This window comes from Myxine glutinosa, chromosome 3, assembly GCF_964187855.1.
Source record: "Myxine glutinosa chromosome 3, kmMyxGlut1.1, whole genome shotgun sequence".
Classification (NCBI taxonomy): Eukaryota; Metazoa; Chordata; class Myxini; order Myxiniformes; family Myxinidae; genus Myxine; species Myxine glutinosa.
Window position 1 is genome coordinate 188335756 of NC_136263.1, and position 18706 is coordinate 188354461.

Below are 18706 nucleotides of genomic sequence, written 5' to 3' on the forward strand. Positions count from 1 at the left end.
ATGGGATGGCAACATAGAGTAACCCAGTTTTAGGCCCGGCAGAGAAGATAACTGAGAAGGAAGTTGAGGAAGCGATAAAACAATGAAGAGTAGCAAAGCGGGAGGGCTGACAGGAGTTGTGGGAGATATGTTGAAGGCAGTGGGAAGTTGGGGTGTGAAGAGAATGGCAGAGATCTGTAATCTGGTGGTGAAAGAAGGCCGCATTCCAGTGGATTGGGAACTGAGTACCCTCATCCCTCTATACAAGGGGAAAGGTGACCCTCTGGAGTGTGGCTCGTACCGAGCGATAAAGTTATTGGAGCATGGAATGAAGGTATTGGAAAGGGTGTTGGAGAGGAGGATGAGGAAGAAAGTGAAGATCGACGAAATGCAGTTTGGATTTATGCCAGGAAGAGGAACGACAGACGCGCTTTTTATAGGAAGGCAGTTGCAGGAGAAGTACATGGAGAAGAGGAAGAAGTTGTTCCTTGGGATTGTTGATCTGGAGAAAGCATTCAATAGGGTTCCACGTGAAGTAGTGACATGGGCATTGAGAAAGTTAGGAGTAGAGGAATGGTTGATCAGAGTAGTGATGGCAATGTACGAGAGAGCGCGCACAGCTGTAAGGATGAAGGACGGGAACAGTGGTGAGTTTGAGGTGAAGGTGGGAGTGCATCAGGGGTCGGTACTAAGTCCACTACTATTTGTAGCTGTGATGGAGCTGCTGGCTTGGAATGTAAAGGAGGGTTTACCATGGGAGTTGTTGTATGCAGATGAACTGGTGTTGATTGCGGAAAGTATGGATGGACTGAAGGAGAGGATGAACAAGTGGAAGGAATTTATGGAGGCAAAAGGTCTGAAGGTGAATATCGGAAAGACGAAGGTGATGGCAAGTGGTAAAGCATGTGGTGAGGTGGAAAGAACTGGGAAGTGGCCGTGTGCTGTGTGCAGGAAGGGTGTCGGAGTGAACTTCATTCAATGTACAATGTGCGCTGAGTGGGTTCATCAAAAAGTAGCGGTCTGAGAGGGTCATTAACCAGTGTGGCATCTACATTCAAGTGTAAGTTGTGCACAGAGGGAGCTGTAGATGGAGGAAATGTTGAGTTGGATCTTGGAGACGGCGTGAAGCTGGAAGGTGTGAAAACATTTTGCTACCTCGGAGACATGCTGAATGGAGAAGGTGGATCAGACTCGGCAACGGTTGCGAGAGTGAGATGTGCATGGAAGAAGTTTCGGGAACTGAGTAGCGTGCTGATGAGGATGGGAGTGTCGTTGAAGCTGAAGGGAAAGGTGTATGCTGCATGTGTGAGAAGTGTTATGATTTATGGGAGCGAGACATGGGCAATGAACGTAGAGCAGCAACGAAGGCTGGAAAGGGTGGAAATGCGAATGGTTCGGTGGATGTGCAGAATATCGTTGGGAGAGAGGAAGACAAATGATGAATTGCGAAAGATGATGGGAATAGAGCCTGTGATTGATGCTGTGAAGAAAAACAGGTTGAGATGGTTTGATCATGTGTTGAGGAAGGATGAAAGTGACTGGTTGAGAAGAGTGATGGAAATGAATGTAGAAGGAAGTAGAGGACGGGGAAGACCGAGAAAGACTTGGCTAAAGGTGGTGGAAGAAGAAATGCGGGCAAGGGGGTTAACAAGGAGAGATGCAGAAAATAGGGCAAAATGGAGCAGATTGTCATGGGGACCGCAAGGCTAACCCCCGCTCTAGCAGGGAAAATGGCCTTAAAATGCCTATTGTTGTTGTTGTTGTTGTATATCAAAACACCCATCTGTACCTAATCTCCGAGTACCTACTAGTCCTGCCAATGTGCATGTTGTACCTCTTTATCCCCAAAACCTGTCAGTTCCTATAAAACCCAACTTTAAACCTACATGCTTTTTCTTTTTCTGGTGAGATTACTCTGAGTAAAAGTCCCTTTGGGCCCTGCCTTACTAACCCCCCCAACTCTACTCTCCTTTACTCTCAGGCTCTGGCTCCTGGTGGTAACTTGATGGTGAAAGGAAATTTACATCGTCAATAAGACATTTATCTTGGCCCAGCTATAAACTGACATCCTGTTGTTCCACAGGCAGGTGGATGCATCAATATCTATACCGTCCCCTGGATGGACATTAAACTGCCAGCATTAGTTTGGGGGACATGCGGTGTCCTTCGCGGAGAGTGGGCAAGCTATCGCCGGCACTGTGGCCAAATTACAAATTCCTGCCCAGACTTCTTGTGTCAGAGTGGAAAATCGTCCAGAGGGTGGGTTCCTTTAGCAAGCAGCTTACTATGGTTTTCCAAGTCAGTCGTTCCGTATGAACCGCTTTAAAAGCCACTCGCCTAGTCACTCGGCAATGGAGCAAGCGATTAAGAGAGGTGCTTTGCTATGTTAACAAAAATGGCCGCTGTGGTCGGCTTCAAAACGATGCTTCAACAAATGAAATGTTCAAAGGTGTACCCCTGTTATGTATACTCATAATCTATACTACAAAAAGCCATTTATGTCTGTCTGCGTCTGTGCAAAAAGTTAAATTACGTACTTATGTCTCTTAATGATGTACTGTTTGAACGTCAGTTGCACTGTGACTATGTCCATTAATTACGTACTATTGGAACGTACCTTGTAAAAACTTTATACTCTTTAGACTGTATAGCATAGACCCTTTCTACCCCTTAGACCTTTTAAGACCCTTTAGACACCTTTAATAATTTACATCCTTTCGACCCGTTGACCCCTCTAAACCTTCAGACTCCTTGAGGCCTTATAGATCCTTTAAACCTCTTATGACACCCTTAAAACTTTAGAGCCCTTATAGTTATGAGTTATGAACCTTTCAACCTCCATAGTATAGACCCCTAAAGACACTTTTGACCCTTTACACCTTCAGACATTTTAGACCACTTACACCTGTTAGACCACTTAGACCTCTTAAGACCCCATATGCACTTTAGACCCCTTGGACCTCTATAGACACTTTGGACTCTTTACACCCTTTAAACTCCTTACACCTGCAGACCTTTTCGACCAATTTATCCTCGAGACCCTTTGGACCTCTTCAACCTCTTAGACCATTTTCACCCACGAGATCCTTTTAAACACACACCACACAAACATCAAAATATATATATTTTTCAGCAAGTAATGTGCAATCTCCACCCATTAAGGGGGTGTGTACTCTGCTAGTATTATTACCTCCGCCACCAAAGGTGGATGGAGGTTATGTTTTCACCCCTGTCTGTCTGTCTGTCTGTCTGTCTGTTTGTGAACAAGATATCTCACAAAGTTGTGGAGCGTGTGTGACAACGACGAAATGATTAGATTTCGGTGAAGACTCAGATTCGCATCCGGCTACTAACATTTTTTAAGTGATTCTTCACCATTGTGAGATCGGGCCAAAAACGATACATAGCAGGATATCTTAAAACGTTATGGATGGATTTAGAGGAAACTTGTTGGACAGGTTGTGTGTGTGACAAGGTAGAATCGAAGAATGTTTCTACATTATAGAAATTCTGTATTGTGATTTTCTGGTCTACTTTGAGATACAAAACTTAAACTGTTCACTAGGCGGAGGTATTCTCTCTACTCGGTGCTGTTCTAGTTGAAATGTGCATTTCATACTTTAATTTATACTCAACTTTCATCCTAATTCTTCAAGATCTACAAACATACAAAACCCCTCAACATAATGCACAATAGATAGGCTGCATCACGCATCAGCATCTGTACCTGAACCAAAATCTAATCGGTTTGTATTTGTCATATACCCTACTCATCCACCAAGTTTTGTCCGAATCCATCCACAACTTTTGAAATATCGTGCCTTATATAATTTTTGGCCATATCACTCAATGGTGAAGATTCACCTGGAATTTTAAAAGGAATTCTCATATCCAGATCCGGATTCGGATCTTCACAAACATCGAAGCAATTCGTCCTTGTCATACACCTGACCTTTCGAACAATTTTTGTCCGAATCCGACCATTAAGTTTTGAGATATCGTGCTATATATTGGTTTAAGCCCTGTCAATCAATGGTGAACAATCACTTAAAAAAGTTCTCTGGTCCGGATCCGGATTCGGATCTTCACCAAAATTGAATCAATTTTTCCTTGTCGCATGTTGGCTTACCTGGTGTTGGCTTCGCGGTTAGGGTGCCGGCTTGGGATCCTGGGGTACTGGGATCCTGGGTTCGAATCCCGGTCGATCACTGAATTAACGCCAGGGGGGTTGACTCAACCTGTCATCCTTCAAAGGTTGGCAAATTGAGTACCAGTTCACTGGTAATCCCCTGTGTGTCGCAAGAGGCGACTAACAGGGTTGGCGGCAGGAAGAGCATCCGGCCGTAAAAAAAAATTGCTTCAAAAAGGGGACCACGGTGCCCGAAAAAGGCCAACCCCCGCTCTGCGGGGTAAAAATGGCCTCTAAAGGTGGTTCTTCTTCTTCCTTGTCGCACACCCAACCTGTCCACCAGGTTTTGGCCCAATCCGTCCAAAACTTTTTGTGAGATATCCTGTTTGCAGACAGGCAGATTGACGGGGTAAAAACATAACCTCCGTCCACCTTCAGTGGCGGTGGGAATAATATGGAACTGTAGACCGGAATTCACCACAGGATATCATCCTCCTGTCCCGTATGATGATGACGATGATGATGATTTTTAAAATTAATATGCAATAACACTTGCATATTCTTCTACGATCTTGTCATATGAAATCAAATCTTTTTAGGACCACCGCCAGAGCAAAAAACACAGTTGACACTGCCCGTGAAAAGGAATTGCCTCAACTCTGTGTTTGCTTCAAAATCTTGTGTCCCAAACACATGGCTCTCTGTACCCACCTTACCCAGTCATACCCAGGTGCTCCTGGACTCTGTGTCCTTCTCTCCCGACAAGGTGGAGAAGTTTCTGTCAAACTTTAACGACGATTCTGCAACTGGACTAGACCACGGGTAAAAAAATCCTGCTCTTCCGCTCTGTCTCACCCTCTCTTTTGCTCAAGGTCATCTGCCATCTGCTTGGAAATCAGCCAACATCACCGCTTTAAACAAGAAGGTGCAAAAACAGATCCTTGCAACTATAGACCAATCAGCCTGCTTCCAATAATCAGCAAGGTCATGGAATCCATCATTGCTTGTGATATCAAATCTTTCCTCTTCTCCAATGGCTTGATCTCTGATCATCAATTTGGTTTCAGACCTGGTCACTCTACTCTGGACATGCTGCTTCTGCTGTCTCAACAATGGATAGAGGTCCTCAATGCCAAACAGGAAATTAGAGCTGTCTCCCTTAACATATCACGTGCCTTCGATACGGTCTGGCACCCCGCTCTGCTCACCAAACTCTCCTCCTATGGTATCCATGGAAACCTCCACGCACGGCTTGCAGACTTCCTCTCCTGGCATAGTAAATGTGTGGCTCCAAATGGAATTCTCTCATCTCCTCTTTTGTCCAGACTGGAGTTCCCCAAGGCAGTGTTCTGGGCCCAGTGCTTTTTTTGGTCTTTATTAATGATCGATACGACTCTCTGGAAAATCCTCTCTATCTCTTAGCTGATGACTCCACCCTCTGCCGCTCCATATCTCAACCCTCAGATCGGCAGGCAACAGCCTCTTCACTCTCTACAGGCCTGGATAAAATCACAAGCTAGTTAAACACGTGGAACAAGCCTGTCAATCCTGACAAATCTCACGCTCTCACTATGTCTCTCCAAAAAGACCGTCTAGAAAACCCTCCCATATACTTTCTCAACAATCCTCTCGAAGAATTTCTTTCACTCAAGCTTTTGGGTCTCACTATCAGCCAGGATCTTTCCTGGGGAAACCACATTTCCAAGGTGGCCTCCAATCCCAATCGCCGACTGGACATCATCCATCGTGCGAAGTCCTTCCTTGGCTCTACTGAGCTACTCACCCCTTACAAAGCTTTCATCCGCAGCTTGATGGAGCACTGCTCTCCTCTCTGGGCTGGTGCTCCTGTCTCACACCTATCTCGGCTTCACGCTGTAGAAACCAAGACTTTTAGAATCATTGGTATCTCCCACGATGAAGCTGATTCTGAGGGCCTTTCACTCTCTCACCGCAAGCAGGTTGGCGGTCTTTCTGTCTTCTACTGACTCCTCTCTGGCCTTCCATCCCCTGCTCTGTCTGTGCTCTGTCCTCCAAATATTCCTTTAAGATTTGCCAGCAACCCTCTTCTGGTGAAACTACCAAAATCAAGACTCTCCGCTGACCTTTGCTCTTTCATTCCTCTTTTTTTCCGCCTCTTGAACAAACTCTTTCACTCTCTTCAATCCCACTCCTCCCTCCAGGTCTTTAAAACAGCTGTTCACAACCATCTCTTATCTTCCCCCATCCAAAACCTTGATCTTTTCTACCCCCTGCTAATTCACCCCAGATACACTTTTTTTGAAATTCCAACTTCTTTCCTGGAAGTACTTGCAGTGTTCATATCTTTTATACCTCTCCCACCTCCCCCCAAGCCCTCCCCCTCCCACATTTCTCCCGATGTCCCTGCTCTCAAATGTTGTGTTTGTGTCCTTCCCCCTCTCTCCATATCTTGTCTACCGCTCCCCTTATTTTTGTGTTTTATGTGTCGGTTTGACTTTTTGTGTGATTAATGTTAGCTCTTTCACGAGCCTCGATCTTGTATACAAAAAAAAAAAAAAAAAAAAAAAGAACAAGAAGATCCAAAAGAACCTTAAGACCCAAAAGCCCCTGAAGACCCCGAAGACCCAAAAGACACTGAAGACCCTTAAGACCCAAAAGCCTCTGAAGACACCAAAGACCCAGAAGACACCAATGACCCAAAAGACCCTGAAGACACCAAAGACCCTGAAGACCCAAAACACCTCAAAGATCTAAAATACCCTTAAAGGCCCAGAGGATCCAAAAGACCCTGAAGACCCAAATGGCCCTGAAGACCCAAAACACCATGAAACCCAAAAGACACGAAATGGTCAAATATGCCTACCACTCTGAAACGACGTGTGGTGAGGCGCGCTGAGCACGCCGAGTCACGCTGGTCCGCCAAACTAACTCATCCACCAAACCAACACATCCGCCAAACCAACACATCCGCCAAACCAAGACATCCCCCAAACCAACACATCAGTCAAACCAATACATCCGCCAAACTAACACATCCGTCAAACTAACACATCCGCCAAACTAACAAATCCACCAAACCAACACATCTACCAAACTAACACATCCACCAAACCAATACATCCGCCAAACTAATAAATCCACCAAACCAATACATCCAGGAAACTAACACATCCACCAAACCAATACATCCACCAAACTAACACATCCGCCAAACTAACACATCCGCCAAACTAACACATCCGCCAAACTAACACATCCCCCAAACCAAAGCATTCACCAAACCAACACATCCGCCAAACTAACACATCCGCCAAACTAACACATCCGCCAAACTAACACATCCGCCAAACTAACACATCCGCCAAACTAACACATTCACCAAACGAAAACATCCGCCAAACGAACACATCCGCCAAACTAACTCATCCCCCAAACCAAAACATCTGTCAAACTAACACATCCACCAAACTAACACATCCGCCAAACTAACACATCCGCCAAACTAACACATCCGCCAAACTAACACATCCGCCAAACTAACACATCCGCCAAACTAACACATCCGCCAAACTAACACATTCACCAAACCAAAACATCCACCAAAGCAATACATCCACCAAACTAACACATCCCCCAAACCAAAACATCTGTCAAACTAACACATCCACCAAGCTAACACATCCGCCAAACTAACACATCCACCAAACTAACTCATCCAACAAACCAACACATCCGCCAAGCTAACACATCCGCCAAACTAACACATCCACCAAACTAACTCATCCACCAAACCAATACATCCGCCAAACTAACAAATCCACCAAACCAATACATCCACCAAACTAACACATCCACCAAACTAACACCTCCGCCAAACTAACAAATCCCCCAAACCAAAACATCCACCAAACCAACACATCTGCCAAACTAACACCTCCGCCAAACTAACACATCCGCCAAACTAACACATCCGCCAAACTAACACATCCACCAAACTAACACATTCACCAAACCAAAACATCCGCCAAACGAACACATCCGCCAAACTAACACATCCCCCAAACCAAAACATCTGTCAAACTAACACATCCACCAAACTAACTCATCCAACAAACCAACACATCCGCCAAGCTAACACATCCGCCAAACTAACACATCCACCAAGCTAACACATCCGCCAAACTAACACATCCACCAAACTAACTCATCCAACAAACCAACACATCCGCCAAACTAACTCATCCACCAAACCAACACATCCGCCAAACTAACTCATCCACCAAACCAACACATCTGCCAAACAAATACATCCACCAAACCAACACATCCGGCAAGCTAACACATCCACCAAACAAACGCATCCGCCAAGCTAACACATCCGCCAAACTAACACATCCACCAAACTAACTCATCCAACAAACAAACACATCCGCCAAACTAACTCATCCACCAAACCAACACATCCACCAAACAAATACATCCACCAAACCAACACATCCGCCAAACAAACGCATCCGCCAAATAAACACATCCGCCGAATCAACACATCCGCCAAACCAACACATCCGCCAAACTAACACATCCGCCAAACCAACACATCCGTCAAAGCAATACATCCACCAAACCAACACATCCGGCAAGTTAACACATCCACCAAACCAACACATCCACCAAACCAACACATCCGGCAAGCTAACACATCCACCAAACCAACACATCCGCCAAACTAACACATCCGCCAAACTAACACATCCGCCAAACTAACACATCTACCAAACTAACACATCTACCAAACCAATACATCCCCCAAACTAACACATCTACCAAACCAATACATCCACCAAACCAACACATCCGCCAAACTAACACATCTACCAAACTAACACATCTACCAAACCAATACATCCGCCAAACTAACACATCTACCAAACCACTACGTCCACCAAACTAACACATCTACCAAACCAATACATCCGCCAAACTAACACATCTACCAAACCACTACATCCGCCAAACTAACACATCTACCAAACCAATACATCCGCCAAACTAACACAGCTACCAAACCAATACATCCACCAAACTAACACATCTACCAAACCAATACATCCCCCAAACTAACACATCTACCAAACCAATACATCCCCCAAACTAACACATCTACCAAACCAATACATCCCCCAAACTAACACATCTACCAAACCAATACATCCACCAAACTAACACATCTACCAAACCAATACATCCCCCAAACTAACACATCTACCAAACCAATACATCCCACAAACTAACACATCTACCAAACCAATACATCCCCCAAACTAACACATCCACCAAACCAATACATCCGCCAAACTAACACATCTACCAAACCAATACATCCCCCAAACTAACACATCTACCAAACCAATACATCCGCCAAACTAACACATCTACCAAACCAATACATCCCCCAAACTAACACATCTACCAAACCAATACATCCCCCAAACTAACACATCTACCCAACCAATACATCCGCCAAACTAACACATCTACCAAACCAATACATCCACCAAACTAACACATCTACCAAACCAATACATCCGCCAAACTAACACATCTACCAAACCAATACATCCCCCAAACTAACACATCTACCAAACCAATACATCCGCCAAACTAACACATCTACCAAACCAACACATCCACCAAACCAATACATCTGCCAAACTAACACATCCACCAAACCAATACATCCGCCAAAATAACACAACCACCAAACCAATACATCCACCAAACTAACACATCCACCAAACCAATACATCCGCCAAACTAACACATCCACCAAACCAATACATCCACCAAACCAACACATCCACCAAACCAATAAATCTGCCATCCGAACACATCCACCAAACCAATACATCCGCCAAACTAACACATCCCCCAAACCAATACATCCGCCAAACTAACACATCCACCAAACCAATACATCCGCCAAACTAACACATCTACCAAACCAATACATCCACCAAACTAACACATCCACCAAACCAATACATCCGCCAAACTAACACATCTACTAAACCAATACATCCCCCAAACTAACACATCTACCAAACCAATACATCCGCCAAACTAACACATCCACCAAACCAAAACATCCGCCAAACTAACACATCTACCAAACCAATACATCCGCCAAACTAAGACATCTACCAAACCAACACATCCACCAAACTAACACATCTACCAAACCAATACATCCGCCAAACTAACACATCTACCAAACCAATACATCCACCAAACTAACACATCCACCAAACCAATACATCCGCCAAACTAACACATCTACTAAACCAATACATCCACCAAACTAACACAGCTACCAAACCAATACATCCCCCAAACTAACACATCTACCAAACCAATACATCCACCAAACTAACACATCTACCAAACCAATACATCCGCCAAACTAACACATCGACCAAACCACTACATTCCGCCAAACTAACACATCTACCAAACCAATACATCCGCCAAACTAACACATCTACCAAACCAATACATCCGCCAAACTAACACATCTACCAAACCAATACATCCGCCAAACTAACACATCTACCAAACCAATACATCCGCCAAACTAACAAATCTACCAAACCAATACATCCGCCAAACTAACACATCTACCAAACCAATACATCCACCAAACTAACACATCTACCAAACCAATACATCCGCCAAACTAACACATCTACCAAACCACTACGTCCACCAAACTAACACATCTACCAAACCAATACATCCGCCAAACTAACACATCTACCAAACCACTACATCCGCCAAACTAACACATCTACCAAACCAATACATCCGCCAAACTAACACATCTACCAAACCAATACATCCACCAATCTAACACATCTACCAAACCAATACATCCCCCAAACTAACACATCTACCAAACCAATACATCCCCCAAACTAACACATCTACCAAACCAATACATCCCCCAAACTAACACATCTACCAAACCAATACATCCACCAAACTAACACATCTACCAAACCAATACATCCCCCAAACTAACACATCTACCAAACCAATACATCCCCCAAACTAACACATCTACCAAACCAATACATCCCCCAAACTAACACATCTACCAAACCAATACATCCACCAAACCAACACATCCGCCAAACTAACACATCTACCAAACTAACACATCTACCAAACCAATACATCCGCCAAACTAACACATCTACCAAACCACTACGTCCACCAAACTAACACATCTACCAAACCAATACATCCACGAAACTAACACATCCACCAAACCAATGCATCCACCAAACTAACACATCCCCCAAACTAACACATCCCCAAACCAAAACATCCACCAAACCAACACATCCGCCAAACTAACACATCCGCCAAACTAACACATCTGCCAAACTAACACATCCGCCAAACTAACACATTCACCAAACCAAAACATCCGCCAAACTAACTCATCCACCAAACCAATACATCCGCCAAACTAACTCATCCACCAAACCAATACATCCCCCAAACTAACACATCTACCAAACCAATACATCCGCCAAACTAACACATCTACCAAACCAACACATCCACCAAACCAATACATCCGCCAAACTAACACATCCACCAAACCAATACATCCGCCAAAATAACACATCCACCAAACCAATACATCCACCAAACTAACACATCCACCAAACCAATACATCCGCCAAACTAACACATCCACCAAACCAATACATCCACCAAACCAATACGTCCGTTTACAAAGCAACACATCCGATTAAAACCATTACTGGATTCAAACCATTACTGGATTCAAACCATTACTGGATTCAAACCATTACTGGATTCAAACCATTACTGGATTCAAACCATTACTGGATTCGAACCTTTACTGGATTCAAGCCATTACTGGATTGAAACCATCACTGGATTCGAACCATTACTGGATTCAAACCATTACTGGATTCGAACCTTTACTGGATTCAAGCCATTACTGGATTCGAACCATTACTGGATTCGAACCATTACTGGATTCGAACCATTACTGGATTCGAACCATTACTGGATTCAAACCATTACTGGATTCGAACCATTACTGGATTCGAACCATTACTGAATTCGAACCATTAATGGATTCGAACCATTACTGGATTCGAACCATTACTGGATTCAAACCATTACTGGATTCGAACCATTACTGGATTCAAACCATTACTGGATTCGAACCATTACTGGATTCGAACCATTACTGGATTCGAACCATTACTGGATTCGAACCTTTACTGGATTCAAGCTATTACTGGATTCAAACCATTACTGGATTCGAACCATTACTGGATTCGAACCTTTACTGGATTCAAGCCATTACTGGATTCAAACCATTACTGGATTCGAACCATTACTAGATTCGAACCATTACTGGATTCAAACCATTACTGGATTCGAACCATTTCTGGATTCAAGCCATTACTGGATTGAAACCATTACTGGATTCAAGCCATTACTGGATTCAAACCATTACTGGATTCAAGCCATTACTGGATTGAAACCATTACTGGATTCAAGCCATTACTGGATTGAAACCATTACTGGATTCAAACCATTACTGGATTCAAACCATTACTGGATTCGAACCATTACTGGATTCAAGCCATTACTGGATTCAAACCATTACTGGATTCAAGCCATTACTGGATTGGAACCATTACTGGATTCGAACCATTACTGGATTTAAACCATTACTGGATTCGAACCATCACTGGATTCAAGCCATTACTGGATTTAAACCATTACTGGATTCGAACCATTACTGCATTCAAAACATTACTGGATTCAAGCCATTACTGGATTCGAACCATTACTGGATTCAAGCCATTACTGGATTCAAACCTTTACTGGATTCGAACCATTACTGGATTTAAACCATTACTGGATTCAAACCATTACTGGATTCGAACCTTTACTGGATTCAAGCCATTACTGGATTCGAACCATTACTGGATTCAAGCCATTACTGGATTCAAACCATTACTGGATTCGAACCATTACTGGATTCAAACCATTACTGGATTCAAACCATTACTGGATTCGAACCTTTACTGGATTCAAGCCATTACTGGATTCGAACCATTACTGGATTCAAGCCATTACTGGATTCAAACCATTACTGGATTCGAACCATTACTGGATTCAAACCATTACTGGATTCAAACCATTACTGGATTCAAACCATTACTGGATTCAAACCATTACTGGATTCGAACCATTACTGGATTCGAACCATTACTGGATTCGAAACATTACTGGATTTGAACCTTTACTGGATTCGAACCATTACTGGATTCAAGCCATTACTGGATCCAAACCTTTACTGGATTCGAACCATTACTGGATTTAAACCATTACTGGATTCAAACCATTACTGGATTCGAACCTTTACTGGATTCAAGCCATTACTGGATTCGAACCATTACTGGATTCAAGCCATTACTGGATTCGAACCATTACTGGATTCGAACCTTTACTGGATTCAAGCCATTACCGGATTCAAACCATTACTGGATTCGAACCATTACTAGATTCGAACCATTACTGGATTCGAACCATTACTGGATTCAAGCCATTACTGGATTCAAACCATTACTGGATTCGAACCATAACTGGATTCAATCCATTACTGGATTCAAACCATTACTGGATTCAAACCATTACTGGATTCAAACCATTACTGGATTCGAACCATTACTGGATTCAAACCATTACTGGATTCGAACCGTTACTGGATTCGAACCATTACTGGATTCAAACCATTACTGGATTCGAACCATTACTGGATTCAAACCATTACTGGATTCGAACCATTACTGGATTCGAACCATTACTGGATTCGAACCATTACTGGATTCAAACCATTACTGGATTCGAACCATTACTGGATTCGAACCATTACTGGATTCGAACCATTACTGGATTCGAACCATTACTGGATTCGAAACATTACTGGATTCGAACCATTACTGGATTCGAACCATTACTGGATTTGAACCTTTACTGGATTCAAGCTATTACTGGATTCAAACCATTACTGGATTCGAACCATTACTGGATTCGAACCTTTACTGGATTCAAGCCATTACTGGATTCAAACCATTACTGGATTCGAACCATTACTGGATTCGAACCTTTACTGGATTCAAGCCATTACCGGATTCAAACCATTACTGGATTCGAACCATTACTAGATTCGAACCATTACTGGATTCGAACCATTACTGGATTCGAACCTTTACTGGATTCAAGCCATTACTGGATTCAAACCATTACTGGATTCGAACCATTACTGGATTCGAACCTTTACTGGATTCAAGCCATTACCGGATTCCAACCATTACTGGATTCGAACCATTACTAGATTCGAACCATTACTGGATTCAAACCATTACTGGATTCGAACCATTACTGGATTCAAGCCATTACTGGATTGAAACCATTACTGGATTCAAGCCATTACTGGATTCAAACCATTACTGGATTCAAGCCATTACTGGATTGAAACCATTACAGGATTCAAGCCATTACTGGATTGAAACCATTACTGGATTCAAACCATTACTGGATTCAAACCATTTCTGGATTCGAACCATTACTGGATTCAAGCCATTACTGGATTCAAGCCATTACTGGATTCGAACCATTACTGGATTCGAACCATTACTGGATTTAAACCATTACTGGATTCGAACCATCACTGGATTCAAGCCATTACTGGATTTAAACCATTACTGGATTCGAACCATTACTGCATTCAAAACATTACTGGATTCAAGCCATTACTGGATTCGAACCATTACTGGATTCAAGCCATTACTGGATTCGAACCATTACTGGATTCAAGCCATTACTGGATTCGAACCATTACTGGATTCAAGCCATTACTGGATTCAAACCTTTACTGGATTCGAACCATTACTGGATTTAAACCATTACTGGATTCAAACCATTACTGGATTCGAACCTTTACTGGATTCAAGCCATTACTGGATTCGAACCATTACTGGAATCAAGCCATTACTGGATTCAAACCATTACTGGATTCGAACCATTACTGGATTCAAACCATTACTGGATTCAAACCATTACTGGATTCGAACCTTTACTGGATTCAAGCCATTACTGGATTCGAACCATTACTGGATTCAAGCCATTACTGGATTCAAACCATTACTGGATTCGAACCATTACTGGATTCAAACCATTACTGGATTCAAACCATTACTGGATTCAAACCATTACTGGATTCAAACCATTACTGGATTCGAACCATTACTGGATTCAAGCCATTACTGGATTCAAACCATTACTGTATTCAAACCATTACTGGATTCAAGCCATTACTGGATTCAAACCATTACTGGATTTGAACCATTACTGGATTCGAACCATTACTGGATTCAAACCATTACTGGATTCGAACCATTACTGGATTCGAACCATTACTGGATTCGAACCATTACTGGATTCGAACCATTACTGGATTCGAACCATTACTGGATTCGAACCATTACTGGATTCGAACCATTACTGGATTTGAACCTTTACTGGATTCAAGCTATTACTGGATTCAAACCATTACTGGATTCGAACCATTACTGGATTCGAACCTTTACTGGATTCAAGCCATTACTGGATTCAAACCATTACTGGATTCGAACCATTACTAGATTCGAACCATTACTGGATTCAAACCATTACTGGATTCAAACCATTACTGGATTCAAACCATTACTGGATTCAAACCATTACTGGATTCAAACCATTACTGGATTCGAACCTTTACTGGATTCAAACCATTACTGGATTCAAACCATTACTGGATTCGAACCATTACTGGATTCAAGCCATTACTGGATTCGAACCATTACTGGATTCGAACCATTACTGGATTCAAACCATTACTGGATTCGAACCATTACTGGATTCAAGCCATTACTGGATTCGAACCATTACTGGATTCAAGCCATTACTGGATTCAAACCATTACTGGATTCAAGCCATTACTGGATTCAAACCATTACTGGATTCAAGCCATTACTGGATTCGAACCATTACTGGATTCAAGCCATTACTGGATTCAAACCATTACTGGATTCAAACCATTACTGGATTCAAGCCATTTCTGGATTCAAACCATTACTGGATTCAAACCATTACTGGATTCAAACCATTACTGGATTCAAACCATTACTGGATTCGAACCTTTACTGGATTCAAGCCATAACTGGATTCAAACCATTACTGGATTCGAACCATTACTGGATTCAAACCATTACTGGATTCAAACCATTACTGGATTCAAACCATTACTGGATTCAAACCATTACTGGATTCAAACCATTACTGGATTCGAACCTTTACTGGATTCAAACCATTACTGGATTCAAACCATTACTGGATTCGAACCATTACTGGATTCAAGCCATTACTGGATTCGAACCATTACTGGATTCAAGCCATTACTGGATTCAAACCATTACTGGATTCAAACCATTACTGGATTCAAGCCATTTCTGGATTCAAACCATTACTGGATTCAAACCATTACTGGATTCAAACCATTACTGGATTCAAACCATTACTGGATTCGAACCTTTACTGGATTCAAGCCATAACTGGATTCAAACCATTACTGGATTCAAGCCATTACTGGATTCGAACCATTACTGGATTCAAGCCATTACTGGATTCAAACCATTACTGGATTCAAGCCATTACTGGATTCAAACCATTACTGGATTCAAACCATTACTGGATTCGAACCTTTACTGGATTCAAGCCATAACTGGATTCGAACCATTACTGGATTCAAACCATTACTGGATTCGAACCATTACTGGATTCGAACCATTACTGAATTCGAACCATTAATGGATTCGAACCATTACTGGATTCGAACCATTACTGGATTCAAACCATTACTGGATTCGAACCATTACTGGATTCAAACCATAACTGGATTCGAACCATTACTGGATTCGAACCATCACTGGATTCAAGCCATTACTGGATTTAAACCATTACTGGATTCGAACCATTACTGCATTCAAAACATTACTGGATTCAAGCCATTACTGGATTCGAACCATTACTGGATTCAAGCCATTACTGGATTCAAACCTTTACTGGATTCGAACCATTACTGGATTTAAACCATTACTGGATTCAAACCATTACTGGATTCGAACCTTTACTGGATTCAAGCCATTACTGGATTCGAACCATTACTGGATTCAAGCCATTACTGGATTCAAACCATTACTGGATTCGAACCATTACTGGATTCAAACCATTACTGGATTCAAACCATTACTGGATTCGAACCTTTACTGGATTCAAGCCATTACTGGATTCGAACCATTACTGGATTCAAGCCATTACTGGATTCAAACCATTACTGGATTCGAACCATTACTGGATTCAAACCATTACTGGATTCAAACCATTACTGGATTCAAACCATTACTGGATTCAAACCATTACTGGATTCAAACCATTACTGGATTCGAACCATTACTGGATTCGAACCATTACTGGATTCGAAACATTACTGGATTTGAACCTTTACTGGATTCGAACCATTACTGGATTCAAGCCATTACTGGATTCAAACCTTTACTGGATTCGAACCATTACTGGATTTAAACCATTACTGGATTCAAACCATTACTGGATTCGAACCTTTACTGGATTCAAGCCATTACTGGATTCGAACCATTACTGGATTCAAGCCATTACTGGATTCAAACCATTACTGGATTCGAACCATTACTGGATTCAAACCATTACTGGATTCAAACCATTACTGGATTCGAGCCTTTACTGGATTCAAGCCATTACTGGATTCGAACCATTACTGGATTCAAGCCATTACTGGATTCAAACCATTACTGGATTCGAACCATTACTGGATTCAAACCATTACTGGATTCAAACCATTACTGGATTCAAACCATTACTGGATTCAAACCATTACTGGATTCAAACCATTACTGGATTCGAACCATTACTGGATTCAAGCCATTACTGGATTCAAACCATTACTGTATTCAAACCATTACTGGATTCAAGCCATTACTGGATTCAAACCATTACTGGATTCGAACCATTACTGGATTCGAACCATTACTGGATTCGAACCATTACTGGATTCAAACCATTACTGGATTCGAACCATTACTGGATTCGAACCATTACTGGATTCGAACCATTACTGGATTCGAACCATTACTGGATTCGAACCATTACTGGATTCGAACCATTACTGGATTCGAACCATTACTGGATTTGAACCTTTACTGGATTCAAGCTATTACTGGATTCAAACCATTACTGGATTCGAACCATTACTGGATTCGAACCTTTACTGGATTCAAGCCATTACTGGATTCAAACCATTACTGGATTCGAACCATTACTGGATTCGAACCTTTACTGGATTCAAGCCATTACCGGATTCAAACCATTACTGGATTCGAACCATTACTAGATTCGAACCATTACTGGAATCGAACCATTACTGGA